This window comes from Cervus canadensis, chromosome 3 (assembly GCF_019320065.1).
Source record: "Cervus canadensis isolate Bull #8, Minnesota chromosome 3, ASM1932006v1, whole genome shotgun sequence".
Taxonomy (NCBI): domain Eukaryota; kingdom Metazoa; phylum Chordata; class Mammalia; order Artiodactyla; family Cervidae; genus Cervus; species Cervus canadensis.
Window position 1 is genome coordinate 109,444,022 of NC_057388.1, and position 15,744 is coordinate 109,459,765.

The following is a 15,744-nucleotide window of genomic DNA, read 5'->3' on the forward strand; positions in this document are numbered from 1 at the left end:
GTATATCGATATACAATTTGAAGAGCAGTACTCCCCATTATGGGCTTCCCAGGTGGCTCAGTGGTAAAGAATCCACCTGGAATGCAGGAGATGCAGAAGACGGGGGTTCAATCCCTGGGCTGGGGAGATCCCCTGAAGGAAGGCATGGGAACCCACTCCAGTAGCCTTGCCTGGGAAATCCAATGGACACAGAAGCTTGGCAGGCTACAGTCCATGGGGTCACAAACAGTTGGGCAAAACTGGAGCGGCTAAGCCCGCACACACACACTCCCCATCATAACAATATTGGAATTCACTGGCTACACCTACTTTTAGACACATGGTAGACTAGATGCTGTTTAGTCGCTAAGTCGCTTCTGACTCTTTGCAACCCCATGCACTGTAGCCCACCAGGCCCCTCTGTCCATGGAATTGTTCAGGCGAGAATCCTGGAGTGGGTTGCTATTTCCTTCAGGGGATCTTCCCAACCTAGGGACTGAACCCCGGTCTCCTGCATTGCAGACAGATTCTTTATCACTGAGCCACCAAAGAAGCCCATGGCAGACTAACCATTCTGATAAAACTTTCTGGGACAAGACATTTAAAAATTCTAGATAAAATAGAGCAAAGGTCTTTTTCTATGCAGAGCCAAAGGAACAAGAAGGTAAAGATATACTCAGAGTCCAGGCAAAGCAAGTACTAACTTTTGGGGACAAGACATTTAAAAATTCTAGATAAAATAGAACAAAGGTCTTTTTCTATGCAGAGCTGAAGGAAGAAGGTAGAAAAATCCTCAGACTCCAGGCAAAGCCAAGTCTGAAGGGAGAGAGCGAGGCTGGAAGAAGCTCTTCACCCCAAGAAGAAGGAGGGCCCCACACGGGGCTGAATGCATCCGTCAGGATTCCCCCCGACCTGGGCAGGGGTCTTAGAATAAATGCGAGGAGGAAATTAAGCACAGAGGTGGGAGGGAGCTGGAGGGGAGCAGCCTGAGATGAGGAGGCCAAGGGTCAGCATAGGGGGAGCCCTGGAGTGGAGGGGGCTGCAGGAGGGCTCCCCCCGCCCCCACAGCAGAAACTGCTGGTGCAAGAGGGCCAGCCCTGCAATAGCGCCCCTGGCTTGGAAGAGCCGGAAGGGTGCTCAGAGACCCTTCTCTTGCCCTCTGGTCTCCCGCCAGGCCCTTGGCGGCTACACCCGACCAGAGCAAACCAGCGGGGGAGGGAGCCTGCCACCGCCTTGGTGCCCTCTCCAAGGAAGAGGAGGATTGCTGTGGGGGGCACAGCCTTGCGGGACACACCTGGTGAGGCTGGAGGAAACTGGCTTTGGGGAGGACCGTTCTTCCCCCCAAGGATGCTTCATCAAAGGCTGTCTTCTTGTGTTTCGGGGCAGTTCAAGCTTACGTTTTAAGTGGGTGGGGGGGTTCAGGGGACCCCAGATGAGGATGTCTAAGGTCCTGGTCTGTTTGCCTTGCAGCTCCTCGTCCGCATGGTTCTCAGTACCCGCGGCTGCAGACAGAAGTCAGCTCGAGACTGAGCCCAGAGGGTGTGGCTCCATCACTAGACAAGTTAACGCACACAGCGAGCTGATCTCGTTATCCCGACAGGCTAGTCTACTTAAAGACATTAACACCTGCTTCCTCGATGCCGCAACCTGTCTCAGACACTTCAGAAACTCAAGTCCTTCACTGCTCGTAAGGATCTGATTGGGTCTTAAGATTGTGGAGATACTGCTTGGGGATTTCCGGTGGTCCAGTGCCTCCAATACAGGGGGTGCAGGTTCAATCCCTGGTCAGGGAACTAAGCTTCCATATGTCTTATGGTGGGACCAAAAAAGAAATAAATGAATAAGGTCACACTGCTGGAAAGTGAGGCGTCCCCAGAGCCTCTATCCCCTAGAAGAGTGTGTATGCTATTGACACCATTTCCTCCTAAAGCATCTGGCACGATTTGCCTTGCCTGCATAACTAATCATTCCATCATTTTCAGAGAAAGATTTTTAAGCTTCTTTAATACTTATAGAACTATTCATATTTTTATAGTTCTTCGGGCACCAATTTTTGATGTTTTACTTTTCTAATAATTTGTCCATTTCACCTACCTTTAGAAATTTATTAATAAACTATTTTCTTTAAAATACGTTTATTGTTTGGTTACAGTCTAAAATATATGGATAAATAAATTCTCCATTCTTGCCACCACTAATTTTTCTTTCTCTCATTTTCTCTAATTAAATTTGCCAGGGATTTACTGACATTCATTTCTTTGCAAAGATCCAACTTTTTAGACTTTTTTTTATCTTCTCTTTGTTCATCTCCAAGTTCACTAACTTGTGTTTTTTGTCTTTTCCATCATTCTACTTTCTTTGAGTTTAACTTGCTGTCATCTTCCAACTACTTAAGAGAGGTACTTAGAGATTTTAAGACTTTTTTTTCTCTTAAAAATGCATAGAAACCTGTTTATTTTCTCTAAGCGAAGCTTTCATCGAGTCCTAGAGATGTTAATATTGATATATTGCATTTTTATCATCCAATTCAAAATATTTTCTAATTTTCATCAAGACTTTTCCTTTGATCCATGATTATTTGAAAGTTTATTCCTTAATTTTCAAGTGATTGTGTAGGGTTTTTTCTTGGGCTTTGGGTTTAAGTAAATTATGGTCAAAATATATACTCTGTATGATTTCAATTCGTTGAAATACGCTGAGACATCCTTGTTTTATAGCCAGAATGTAGTTGATTTTTATAAATGCTTTTCATATGTTAGAAAGTAATATGTACTCTGCAGTCATTGGGTGTAGTTTTCATTCTATTTTTTTGGCAGTGCCATGCAGCATGCAAAATCTCAGTTCCTTGACCAGGGATCAAACCCATGCCCTCTGCAGTGGAAGCACGGAGCCCTAACCACTGGCCCGTCAGGAATTCTCCTGGGTGCAGTTTTTAAAATATATCCCTAAGTCCAATTTGCTAATTGTTGAGACGTTTTAACCTTATCGATCTCACAACCTACATAAAACATTTTTAATAATTTAATAAGTTGTTTTATCGAATAACGAGGAGAGATGTTTTCAAATTCCCCACATGGCTGTGATTTTGATATTCTCCACATCACTTTGTCAGTTTATGCTTCCTACAACAGAGGTTATCTTAGACTTTTTATGTCTTCCAGGTGACTTGAACTCTTTATTATCATGAGGTAACCTGTGTGTCTCTAGTAAAACGTTTAAATTTGATCTCTACTTTGACGTTAATATAAGAACACCACTTTTTTTTCGTTTTGTTTTGTTTTTTACTTTGTAAGTTCCCAAACTTTCTGTGCTTAAGGCACCCTCAGGATATCAGTAATTGTGTCAAGATGGTCCTAAGACAAAAATAAAACCAAGTTGTTCCATTTATTAAATAGGACCAAACGAATTGACAAACATCTCTGTCCTCAGAACTTGGCAGGTGCCGGTCACGGCGTAGCCCCTCGGCACCTGGAATCAGAAGGACATCACCCCACATTGCCGGGACCACAGGGTCTCTGCACATTACTTGCTCTTTACCTCAGCAACTGCGGAAAGGTCAGCTTCACAAAGATATGACATCATCATAAATAATGTAGATGTCTGATGTCGGAACGGAGAATGACTCTGAGTTATTATCTGTGCAGGGCCCAACAGATTTGGCTGTGTGCTCTCCAAAGTGTAAAACACCCCATGTCATCCCTCTGAGCTTGTGCTGGAACATAGGATGCATCCTCTCCCATCATTTTACTGATCGACCTTTCTGCCTCCTCATGCGCATGTGTCACCTGTGAGACGCATACTGCTGGATGCTATTTTATTTTTCAATCCACTCAGATATTTTTGCCTTTTGATTGCAGCTGACAGCGAACTGAACTCCACAAAATTCATACGCTGAAATTCTGTTAATGTTATGGTATTTGGATAAAGATTTGGACAGCGCTTAGGCATATCATTCTATTTCTGCTTTATTGGCTATGCCAAAGCCTTCGACTGTGTAGATCACAATAAACTGTGAAAAATTCTGAAAGAGATGGGAATACCAGACCACCTGACCTGCCTCTTGAGAAACCTGTATGCAGGTCAGGAAGCAACAGTTAGAACTGGACATGGAACAACAGACTGGTTCCAAATAGGAAAAGGAGTACGTCAAGGCTGTATATTGTCACCCTGCTTATTTAATTTCTATGCAGAGTACATCATGAGAAACGCTGGGCTGGAAGAAGCACAAGCTGGAATCAAGATTGCCGGGAGAAATATCAATAACCTCAGATATGCAGATGACACTACCCTTATGGCAGAAAGTGAAGAGGAGCTAAAAAGCCTCTTGATGAAAGTGAAAGAGGAGAATGAAAAAGTTGGCTTAAAGCTCAACATTCAGAAAACTAAGATCATGGCATCCGGTCCCATCACTTCATGGGAAATAGATGGGGAGACAGTGGAAACAGTGTCTGACTTTATGTTTTGGGGGCTCCAAAATCACTGCAGATGGTGACTGCAGCCATGAAATTAAAAGACACTCCTCGGAAGGAAAGTTATGACCAACCTAGAAAGCATATTAAAAAGCAGAGACATTACTTTGCCAACAAAGGTCCGTCTGGTCAAGGCTATGGTTTTTCCAGTGGTCAAGTATGGATGTGAGAGTTGGACTGTGAAGAAAGCTGAGTGCCGAAAAATTGATGCTTTTGAACTGTGGTGTTGGAGAAGACTCTGGAGAGTCCCTTGGACTGCAAGGAGATCCAACCAGTCCATCCTGAAGGAGATAAGTCCTGGGTGTTCATTGGAAGGACTGATGCTGAAGCTGAAATTCCAATACTTTGGCCACGTCATGCGAAGAGTTGACTCATTGGAAAAGACCCTGATGCTGGGAGGTTTTGGGGTCAGGAGGAGAAGGGGGTGACAGAGGATGAGATGGCTGGATGGCATCACCGACTCGATGGGCATGAGTTTGAGTAAACTCTGGGAGTTGGTGATGGACAGGGAGGCCTGGTGTGCTGTGATTCATGGGGTCACAAAGAGTCGGGCACGACTGAGCGACTGAACTGAACTGAACTAGGCGTATCATTAACACTGATTTTAATAGCAAAAGATCAAAGTCTTCCCCTGTGGTTGGGAACTTTGCTACTTTCATTCAACATGCTTGTTGGATGCTATTTTATTTTTCAATCAACTCAGATATTTTTGCCTTTTAATTGAAGCTCACAGTGAACTGAACCCCACAAAATTCATAAGCTGAAATTATAACTGTCAATGTCATGGTATTTAGATAAAGATTTGAATAGTTTAGGACTTCCCTGGTAGCCTAGCAGTAAAGAATCCTCCCATAATGCAGGAGCCATAGGAGATCCGGATTCGATCCCTGGTGGGGAAGATCGCCTGCAGAAGGACACAGCTACCCACTCCAGTATCCTTGCCTGGAGAATCCTATGGACAGTGGAACCTGGCGGGCCACAGTCCATGGGGTCACAAAGAGTCAGACCCAACTGAGCAACTTAATGTGCACACACCAACCATCTTGACCTAACAGTCATAGGAAGACACCCAAGAAGAGCGGAACAACATTCTTCTCAAGTGAACATGGAATACTTATCAAAGAGACCATGTTCTGGATCATAAAAGAAGCCTCATCAAATTTCATAGGATCATAATAAAGCATAGCATTTCTTCCGACTACAACAAAATTAAACATAAAATGTTGATAAATATTTCAGAACATCCTGAAATATTTCAAAATTAGCAACATACTTCTACATAGTATGTGTGTTAAAAAGTATTTACAGGAAGAACTAGAAAAGAATTCGAACTGAATGAAAATTAAAACAGAACATGACAAAACTCTTGTGGGATGAAGTTAGAGTACTAATTCAAGGGAAATGTATAGCATTAAATATACCAATGCTTAACACTAATTTCAACAGTAAAAGATAAAAATCTTCCCCTGTGGTTGGGGACCTTGCCACTTTCATTCAATGTGTTTGCAGAAAGGTTAAACCATGTGGAAAGGAATAGGAAAAACTGTCTTTATTTGACAATGACTTGGTTGTAGAAGACGCAGAACATCTTAAAGAATTTATACCAGAAAAAGATCTCAGATGAGTGAGTTCAGTAAGTTTTCAGGATGCAAAGATATACTTGCTCTCTAGTGAATGACTGAACACTGAAATTTAACACCACTGTAATAACATACAATAGTTAGGGATAAATGTGTGCATGTGTGTGTATGCGTTAACACATGGATACTGAGAACGACAACATATTGTTGAGACAAAGTTTTTTTAAAAAGCCTAAATAAGTAGAGAAATATGCCATGTTTATGTATCAGAAGACTCAAAATGATTTAGAGGTCAGCATCTCTCAGGTGTGATCAAGGTGTCTGCTGGCACCTCCGTCATCCACGACTTGGAGAGAGGACTGGGCGCCAAGCCCCTTCACGGAGCTGTGGCCAGGCCTCGGGTCCTCACCGACGGTGACACTGAGTCAGTTCCTTGCCCCTGCACACACAGCCAGGCCTCTCGGGCCCCCCAGAGCTAGTGGTGAGTGACAGTAGGGGCCCAGGACAGAAGGCCCAGCGTCTGTGCCACCTTCTCAGGAGGGACAGCCCCCCGCAGGGGCCACGGCCACTTGCAGGAGTGAATCCCCGGGTCCAGCCACGCCCGACGTGAGACCCCGCAGCAGCGTGAATTCCAGGAGGTGGGGTCCCCCCTCCCGGGTGTTCCGCGGGTTCAGAGAGCGTCGGTTCCCTCCCACTTCCTGGAATCCTGCGGCCACAGGACCACACAGCACGTGCTCATTTCCAGTCCGCCTTCTTCCACTCACATAATTATTTCAAGCTTCATCCATGCTGTTCTGTGTATCAGTGATGTTGCTCCTCTCACTGAGGGATACTCATTGCTTGAAATCCACAATGCGTCTCTCCATTTAGTTGTTGATGTTCCTGTTGGTGGTTTCTGGGGTTTACCCATTATGAATAAAGCTGCTGTGAGTAATCATTTACAAGTCTCTGCCTAGAAGTGTGAAGGGGACACATGGAGAAGGACAAGCTCCTGACCTTCTCGGGCTTCGTCCCTCACACCAGACATGCCCGCCGTGCTCCCACTTGAGATAAGGTCCTCATCAGTGGTTGAACATCTTGAGACTGTCCATCACCCCGAATCTCACCTTACGTCTCAGGGCCGGGTTTGTAGGAAAGGCCAGCAACCCAAAGTTTGTTGTTATTCAGTCGCTAAGTCATGTCCGACTCTTTGTGACCCACGGACTGCAGCACGCCAGGCTTCCCTGTCCTCCACTATCTCCCAGAGTTTGTTCAAACTCATGTCCATTGAGTCAACAAGGCCATCCAGTCATCTCATCCTCTGTTGACCCCTTCTCCTCCTGCCCTCAATCTTTCCCAGCATTAGGATAATTTTCCAGTGAGTCGGCTCTTCGCATCAGATGGCCAAAGTATTGGAGCTTCAGCTTCAGTCCTCCCAATGAATATTCAGGGTTAATTTCCTTTAGGATTGACTGGTTTGATCTCCTTACAGTCCAAGGGACTCTCAAGAGTCTTCTCCAGCACCACAGTTGGAAAGCATCAATTTTTTGGTGCTCAGCCTTCTTTATGGTCCAACTTATTCCTCACTGAATCGAGACTTGCTTTTTTCTTTAGCAGATAACTTAATTACTTGACCACATGATCCTCTTGAATTGTCATTCTAAACTTTTATTCGTGATTCCCAATTCCAGTTGGTAATCAGCAGATAAAAAGTGTTCCAATTAGAGAAATCAAATTAATTCTTTTTTAAATAAGGAGAAAAAACTACTTATTCTGGACTCCTGGGAAGCAGAAATTAGGTGGGATTCTTAAAATGAAAAGGACAATTATCTCTCCCTCATTTACTTCATCTTCTCGTTCTTTCCCTGTGTTCTCTGCTCCCTGTAGCCCAAGAAATTACCAGAGGAGGAAATCATGCTACGCATCACACTCCCCCACTGAATTCTGCCACCAACCATGACTTTGGCTTTGCTGACAGATTAGAACAGAAAGTCCAGAAAGTTAGGAAATCAGTATTAGATATTCAGGAGATAACAGGTGATGCCTTGGCGTCTATTTATCAGTCATGGTAGGATTAAGGTGTGAAGGACGTGAGACAGAATGCTTCGGATCATCCCACCCTTCCCATCCTGTGACATACTTCACTTAAAGTTGCTTTTCCCTTATCAGGTATTTATTATATTAGAATTGTTTCATAAAATCTTACAATTCTTCTCAATGATGAGCCACTAAGGATTGAGGCAGAGTTATAATTACTTCAATCAAGACGTCCTGTAACCTGTCATTCTCTTCAACTTTACAACTATGTTCAGAAAAGGTAGTTGAAACCACTAGACACAGAGGCTGAAATTCTGGGTTTCCTGTAACAGCTGTTAGCAATGGTGAACATCCTTTCCAAGGGTTGCTTTGCCAATGATAACTCCTTTCTCAGCTCCTTTCTTGTCATCCTTGTTTCTGAGGCCCGTCAACAGACTCTGTCCCGGGCCAAAACTTCATGAAAATCATCACTTTGGTGAACTTACTTTCGGCCTAGCTCCCAATTTTTAAAAAGTGAAAGTGAAAGTCACTCAGTCGTGTCTGACTCTTTGTGATCCTATAGACTGCAGCCCGCCAGGCTCCTCTGTCCATGGGGTTCTCCAGGCAACAATACTGGTGTGGGTACCATTCCCTTCTCCAGGGGATCATCCTGACTCAGGCATTGAACCCAGGTCTCTAGCATCGGAGGTGGATTCTTTACCATCTGAGTTACCAGGGAAGCTCCTTAATAAGGCACACCTGAACATCTGGTAATTTTCCATGTGAAACTAAAACACTGTACTGTATTTTTAAAACATGTGAAATCCTGAATCCCTCATTTTTCCATTTGCAGAGGGTCCTCTGAGCAATGGTTGGGACAACAGGGCCACCTAACGCCCCGGCGACAGTGAGCTTTGGGGACACAGGAAGCTGAGGTCAGCCCCTTGTGCTCCCAAGGAGAGGCAGAAGCAAGGGCGAGGGAAGGCCCACGGCCTGTTAACCTAAATAATAACAGCAGGCCTTCCCATCAGGACCACCAAGACAACTCAGAGACGAAGAAAAGTAAGACAGGACGTGGTGGCTCGGTTAAAACCAGAAAAGGGATTGTGAAGCCACCAGGGGCCTTGGAAGCGATCTTATAAAGAAACCACGGAGTTCTCTCGTTCCAAAGCCAGCGAGTCTTGAAACAATCTCAGTGTTAATTTTAGAAGATGCTGAATGTGGGGGTGTTGATGGTGGAGGCTACAGTGCTTTCTCTGAGATGAAGAGCTAAGAAATAAACATAGAAGACTCCTAGGTGTTGGTAAGACCAAGAGCGCCAACATTCTTGTGAGTCTGCTCCTCCCTGGGAAGGCACGCATCAGGGCATTTCTGGCGCGGGTGCGGAGTACAGAGCTGCTGGCCGTGAAGTGCCAGGAGCCCCCAGCACCGGAGTGTGGAAGCCTGCGTCTGCGTCCTTCAGACCACCAGGAAGAGCCTCGAACCTGACAGCTCACGGCGCGTCCAGGCCTCTGCTCGCGCAGAGGACAGTCTCTGCACAGCGTCGAGCATGTGGACGGCTGCGGAGGCCGGGCTCGGGGACTGAGGGGACGCGTGGTCATAGCTGACTGGTTGCGGGCTTGCCCCGTGATGAGCTTGTTACAGAAAGGGGGGTTCAGGATGGGGGACACGTGCACACCCGTGGCTGATCCGTGTCAATGTATGGTGAAAGCCACTACAATATGATAATTAGCCTCCAATTAAATAAATAAGTTAGAAAAAAAAAAAGAAACTGGACCGTTGAATTTCTCACGCCTTTTCCCAACCCAGGTGCTCATGATCTCCGTTTATCAGAGCTGAGGGGCTCGGGTACAGGGGTGATGATACTGCCCAGGGTGAGCTGAGGCTGGAACTCCAGCTGCGGCCAGTGCCCCTGCAGCCTGGTGTTCCCCAGTGAACTGAGAGGCAAGCAGGGCCTCCTCACTCCCCCACAGCCCTAACCCCCACCCTGCCTACCCCTGCCCCAGGCTGGGCCAGGAGCCAGTCCCTCCCCAGGGACCCGTCTGCTCCTGCTGGCCCAGGGAAGTGATGCTAGACCAAAAGCAAATTCAAGCGATTTTCTTAGTCGAGTTCAAAATGGGTCATAAAGCAGCGGAGACAATTTTTTTTTTCAGGGAAAAACGCTTCCACAACCAGCAGGAGGTCGAAAATGCCTTCCAAGAGTTCATCAAATCTCCAAGCACGGATTTTGATGCTACAGGAATAAACAAACTTATTTCTCATTGGCAAAAATGTGTTGATTGTAATGGTTCCTAGTCTGACTATTAAAGATGTGTTTGAGCCTTGTTATAAATGATTTAAAATTCACTGTCCGAAACTGCAACTACACTTGCACCAGCCTAATACCAACCTGCAGCTACAAAGTTTCCCCTCACCCTTCTGCCTGTTCAAAGACCATCCATCACTCTGCAATTCTTGGAAGTCTGGAAGGATAACTTAACATCTTCTGTAAGGGTCACTACAACTTTTCCAATTCAAAATGATCTGCTTTCTAAATGCTTATGGGCTTTGCTCTGATGGGTGGTCCAAAATGAGATAATCTTCTGGTTATTTCTAAGGAACTAGCTTTGTATCTTCAACTATCCCCTAACATCTTTCTTGGTAGAGGCCACATGATATAATTTGCAGGGGAAGGGGGTACCGTGTCACGCTTCACATATGCTGGGCACACATCTGCTCTTAGTAAGTCACTAGGCACTGCTTGTTTTGCACAATCTGGGCACAATCCTCCAAATAAGCTCATAGAATGTGAGAGCAGAAAGGCATCTACCAGCCCTCCACCCCCGCTGCGTGTTTCAGGGGCACACGGCGGCCCAGGCAGCACACAGACGCATCTGAGAGCAAAGGTGAGAAGGGTGGTCTGGTTCTAAGACCTCAGGTTATCTGTCTCCTGTTGAGGTCTGCCGCTTCTTACACACACAGCGTGAGCTGGGAAAGATCACCCGAGCATCAGAAAAAGTTCCCTCACCCTGTTTTCATCTCTCTTTTAAACCAACAGTCAATTCTACCAAAATCAACTTGAAGGCTTCTGCTTCCTGTCAGGATGGACAAACAGGGACCAGGCTTACCTTCCTGCAGGAAAAATAAGTGAAGACACCGGATGAAAGACAGGAAACAACAGCACTTCAGACTTGGTGCGTCTGACAGTGAAAAGCAGTGACCCCCGAGAAATGAGAAACGAATGAGGTGACACCCACATGGTTATGTGGCCTGTCCAGGGGTGACCACCACGCTCGTGGGTGCTGCCTCTGGGCCCGTGGGTGCTCAGAGCCTGCGCCCTTCTCAGCCCCCGCTGGGCCCTTACAGAGGGGTGGGGGGTGCTAAGAGAGTAGGTCTAACATTCAGTAAAATATAATAATAATTAAAGATGGTGGGAGAAACTTCTGGAAGTGATGGGAACGTTTATGTCTTAGATTGTGGCGGTGGCTTCACAGGTGTGAAAGTGAAAGTCTTAGTGACTCAGTCCCGCCCAACTCTTTGCGACCCCGTGGACTGTATCCTTCCAGGCCCCTCTGTCCATGGGATTCTACAGACAGAAACACTGGAGTGGGTGGCCAGTCCCTCCCGGGGATCGTCCCGACCCAGGGATCGAACCCAGGTCTCCTGCATGGCAGGCAGATTCTTTACCAGCTGAGCCACCAGGGAATCATGAGTATGAACTTATCTCCAAACTCACAGAGTTGCCAACATCACATCGTACATTACGTGTCGACTAGAGGAGCAGTGCTTTCTTTAAATCAGCGGAGCTCTCCAGTCTTCACGTACAGCTGAGGGTAGCAGCCGGGAGGGTTGCTGAGGCTGGCAGGCCGCTAGTGACGCTGCAGGAGCTCGGTGCTAAGTGACCGAGAGAGGAACAGAGCAGGCGTCGATGGCGAGGGTGGACAGTGCCCGCCGACTCAGGACCGACGGCGCATTGTCCGTGAAGACATGCCCAGCACCCGCGCTGCAGGAGGCCTGGCGCCACGGTCCCCACAGGAAGGCTCAGGGCAGCAGCACCCCGCGTGGAGAAGGGGAACCAGGTTCTGGCCCCATGCTCCTCCGGTTCACCAGGGAAATCAGGACGGGCCAGAAGATTCCGACGTTTGGACACAAAAGTGGGAGTGCCTCCAACCAGCCACAGTGTAAGAGGGATGCCAAAACTTGTGACTCAGTGAGTTATGTTCACTTATCTGTTTAGTGACTGACTTAGCTAGTCATCAGGGCTTCCCTGGTGGTTCAGTTGGTGAAGAATCTGCCTGTAATGCAGAAGATCCTGGTTCAATTCCTGGGTCAGGATGATCCCCTGGAGAAAGGATAGGCTACCCACTCCAGTATTCTTGGGCTTCCCTTGTGGCTCAGCTGGTAAAGAATCTGCCCACAATGTGGGAGAGCTGAGTTCGATCCCTGGGTTGGGAAGATCCCCCAGAGAAGGGAATGGCTACCCACTCCAGTATTCTGGCCTGGAGAATTCCATGGACTCTATAGTCCATGGGGTCACAAAGAGTCAGACATGACTGAGTGACTGTCACTAGCTAGTTATTAGGGGTCACAAATCCCTGCGAGGATCTGAGGGAAGCTGTGCAGTAATGCCGTTCCCAGCAACATGGATGTATGTAGAAATGACTACACTGTGTGAAGAAAGAGAAAGAACACATCATATGACATCACTTATATGTGGAATCTAAAAAACAATACAAATGAATTTATATGCAAAACAGAAACGGACCCACAGACGTAGAAAACAAACTTCTGGTTTCCAAAGCGGGGAGGGAGGGAGGGATAAATCAGGAGTTTGGGATTAACATATACACACTACCAGGGTTCAATCCCTGGGTCGGGAGGATCCCCTGGAGGAGGGCATGGCAACCCACTCCAGTATTCCTGCCTGGAGAATCCCACGGACAGAGGAGCCTGGCGGGCTACAGTCCACGGGGTCGCACAGAGTCAGACACGACTGAGCGACTAAGCACACGTGTGTAAAATATACATAGTAAAACACAGGGAACTATACTCCACATTTTGTAATAACTATAAGGGAAAAGAATCTGAAAAAGAATGTATATGTGTGTATATGAGTGTGTGTAAGTGGTGCTAGTGGTGAAGAATTCACCTGTAGGACATGCAAGAGACACAGTTTCGATTCCTGGGTGGGGAAGATCCCCTGGAAAGGGCCTGGCAACCCACTCCAGTGTTCCTGCCTGGAGAATCCCACGGACAGAGGGGCCTGGGGGGCTCCCGCCCACGGGGTCACAGAGAGTCAGACACAACTGAGCGACATGTGTGTGCAATGTGCTGGGCTGGGCTTAGTCATTCAGTCATTTCTGACTCTCTTTGAGCCCGGGGGTTGTAGCCCGCCAGGCCCCTCTGGCCATGGGGTTTCTCCAGGAAAGAATACTAGAGTGGGTAGCCTTTCCCTCCTCCGGGGGATCCTCCCAACCCAGGGATCGAACCCAGGTCTCCCACATTGCAGGTGGATTCTTTACCAGCTGAGCCACAAGGGAAGCCCAAGAATACTGGAGTGGGCAGCCTAACCCTTCTCCAAGGGAACTTTCTGACCCAGGAATCGAACCAGGGATCTCCCACATTGCAAGCAGATTCTTTACCAGCTGAGCCAAAAGCCCATATGTATGTGTATATACACATGAATATATATACACACATATATGACTGAGTCAATCTGCTCTACACCTGTGACGAGGTTACATAACACTGCAAAACAACTCTACTTCAATAAAAAAATAGAACAAACCCCTCCAACAATGTTATATGCACAATGTTATATGTCACATATATTTCAATTTTTAAAAGTAAAAGATACATAAAAGTAAAAAAGAAAGAAGAAAGCTTTAAGCCCCAACTCCAGAGAAGGGTGTGAACAGACACCCACAAAATCTTGCATCAGCTGCCAGTTAGCCCCCTGTTAAGAATCCCTAACACATTCATTTAGAACTTTCCATTTTTCAGAGTGTTCTTAGGCCTATTTTTATCTCATCCTTTGCTTTAACGGAATAAACAGATTACTGAAGCTCCACTTGAACTCGGGGTCTCCAGGGTGTACGAGAAGATATTCTTGCCCTGACCTCAGAATCCCCGTAGAGAGGAGACCTTCCATGGCCAGAAATGTTCGTTTCTTCATTCATAATGCAGACATCAGGTCTGAAGGAGAGGGGAGAAGGGAGACAGGGTGGGGGTTGGTCTGGGGTCTGGTTCTCCGTCTCAGAACTACCGGCAAAGAGTTTGGGGAGCAACAAAAATGCAGGGAATAAACCTCCACCTCCGCCTGGTAGACCCAGCCAGCTGGGGTCACTGGTGCAGAGTCAGGGAGTCAGCGGGGGGCTGTCCGGTGACCTCAGAGAAGGGCCGACTCCGGGGGCCTCGGGGCCGGGGGGCAGCTTCAGGGGCAGAGTCTCCTGGGCTCCCAGGGCCACCAGCCACCCCGGAGGCCTCCCCGCCTCCCCGGAGGACGCAGGGGCCTGGGTCTCCCCAGCACCCCGAGGACGAGGTGGCCTCTTGGAGGCTGGCCGGGGGCAATCAGGAGGCGGCCTGATGATGGCACCCAGCACGTGGGCGCAATCAGCATAATTTATCTCCCAATCAGTGGTGGGGCGTGGAGCCGGCGGGCCTGGCACTAGCGAGGCTGGGTGACAGAAATTGTTTTTTAAGCAGCCGCCCTCTGGAGACATTACCCTCTCCCGACGCCCGGCATAATGAGGCCTTGATTATCTGTCGGGCCTGCGAGCTCAGGAGTGGCTGTCGAGGCCGCGAGCGCCAGCTGGAGCTGCCCTGCCCTCCGCCCCGCACCTGCCCTCCGACGAGCCCCTTTGTTCCCCGACGCCCCTGCCCTTCGCCCTCCTCTCCCTGAGTGTCTGCCTCATGCCCTTTTGAGGAGGAACACACTCCTGCCTGAAGCTACTCAGGGTGCAGGGTGGAGCACCAGGTCCCCGCCTCGCAGAGATGGAGCTAGACGAGAAACTCAGCCGCTGCGGAGGCGGCGGCTCCAGACAGAGCCAGCAGCACAGGGGCCCTGTCCTGGGGAGGCTGTGGCCACCCCTCTGTGGGCACCCCACTGCAGGAACCCCCAATGCAGGCAGGCACCGCCGCTATGGATAGCTCCCCTTGGGGTGTCCCCACTGCAGGAACCCCATTATGGATGTCTCCCCTTGGGCGCCCCCACTGCAGAAACCTCCACTAAGGTGTCTCCCCGTTGGTGGCCCCCGCTGCGAGCACCTCCACCGCAGGCTGACCCCGGGAGGTGGAGGTGGGGTTCCCTCCCCCCCTGACTGATGGGGGTGACAGGGACAGAGTGAAGGGTGCCCTCCCTTCTCTGGGGACAGGTCTTCCTGCTCTGGGTGTCCCCAGTGGAGCACACCCGCAGAACACGAGATGATGGGTGGAGCAGAGACAGAGAGCCAGGTGGGCGGAGGGCCCAGCTCCGAGCTCCCTGTCACTTGGTCGAGGCGCCCTCTCGGGGTCACCATCCGCAGCCCAGCCCAAGTGCTGTGGCGGCAGGAACAGGACTGAGCCCCAGTTCCCAGACACGGCCAGTCTGGTCCAGGAGACCAGGTGCCCCCGCCTCTCCTGCACCCCTCAGAGCCCACACGGCACGCACAGTTGGAGGGATAAAAAGATGAATCCGAGACGCTGCCGTCAAGAAACCTCAGCGAATAGCTGACGGGAAGATGAACCAGAACGAGGATGGAGCT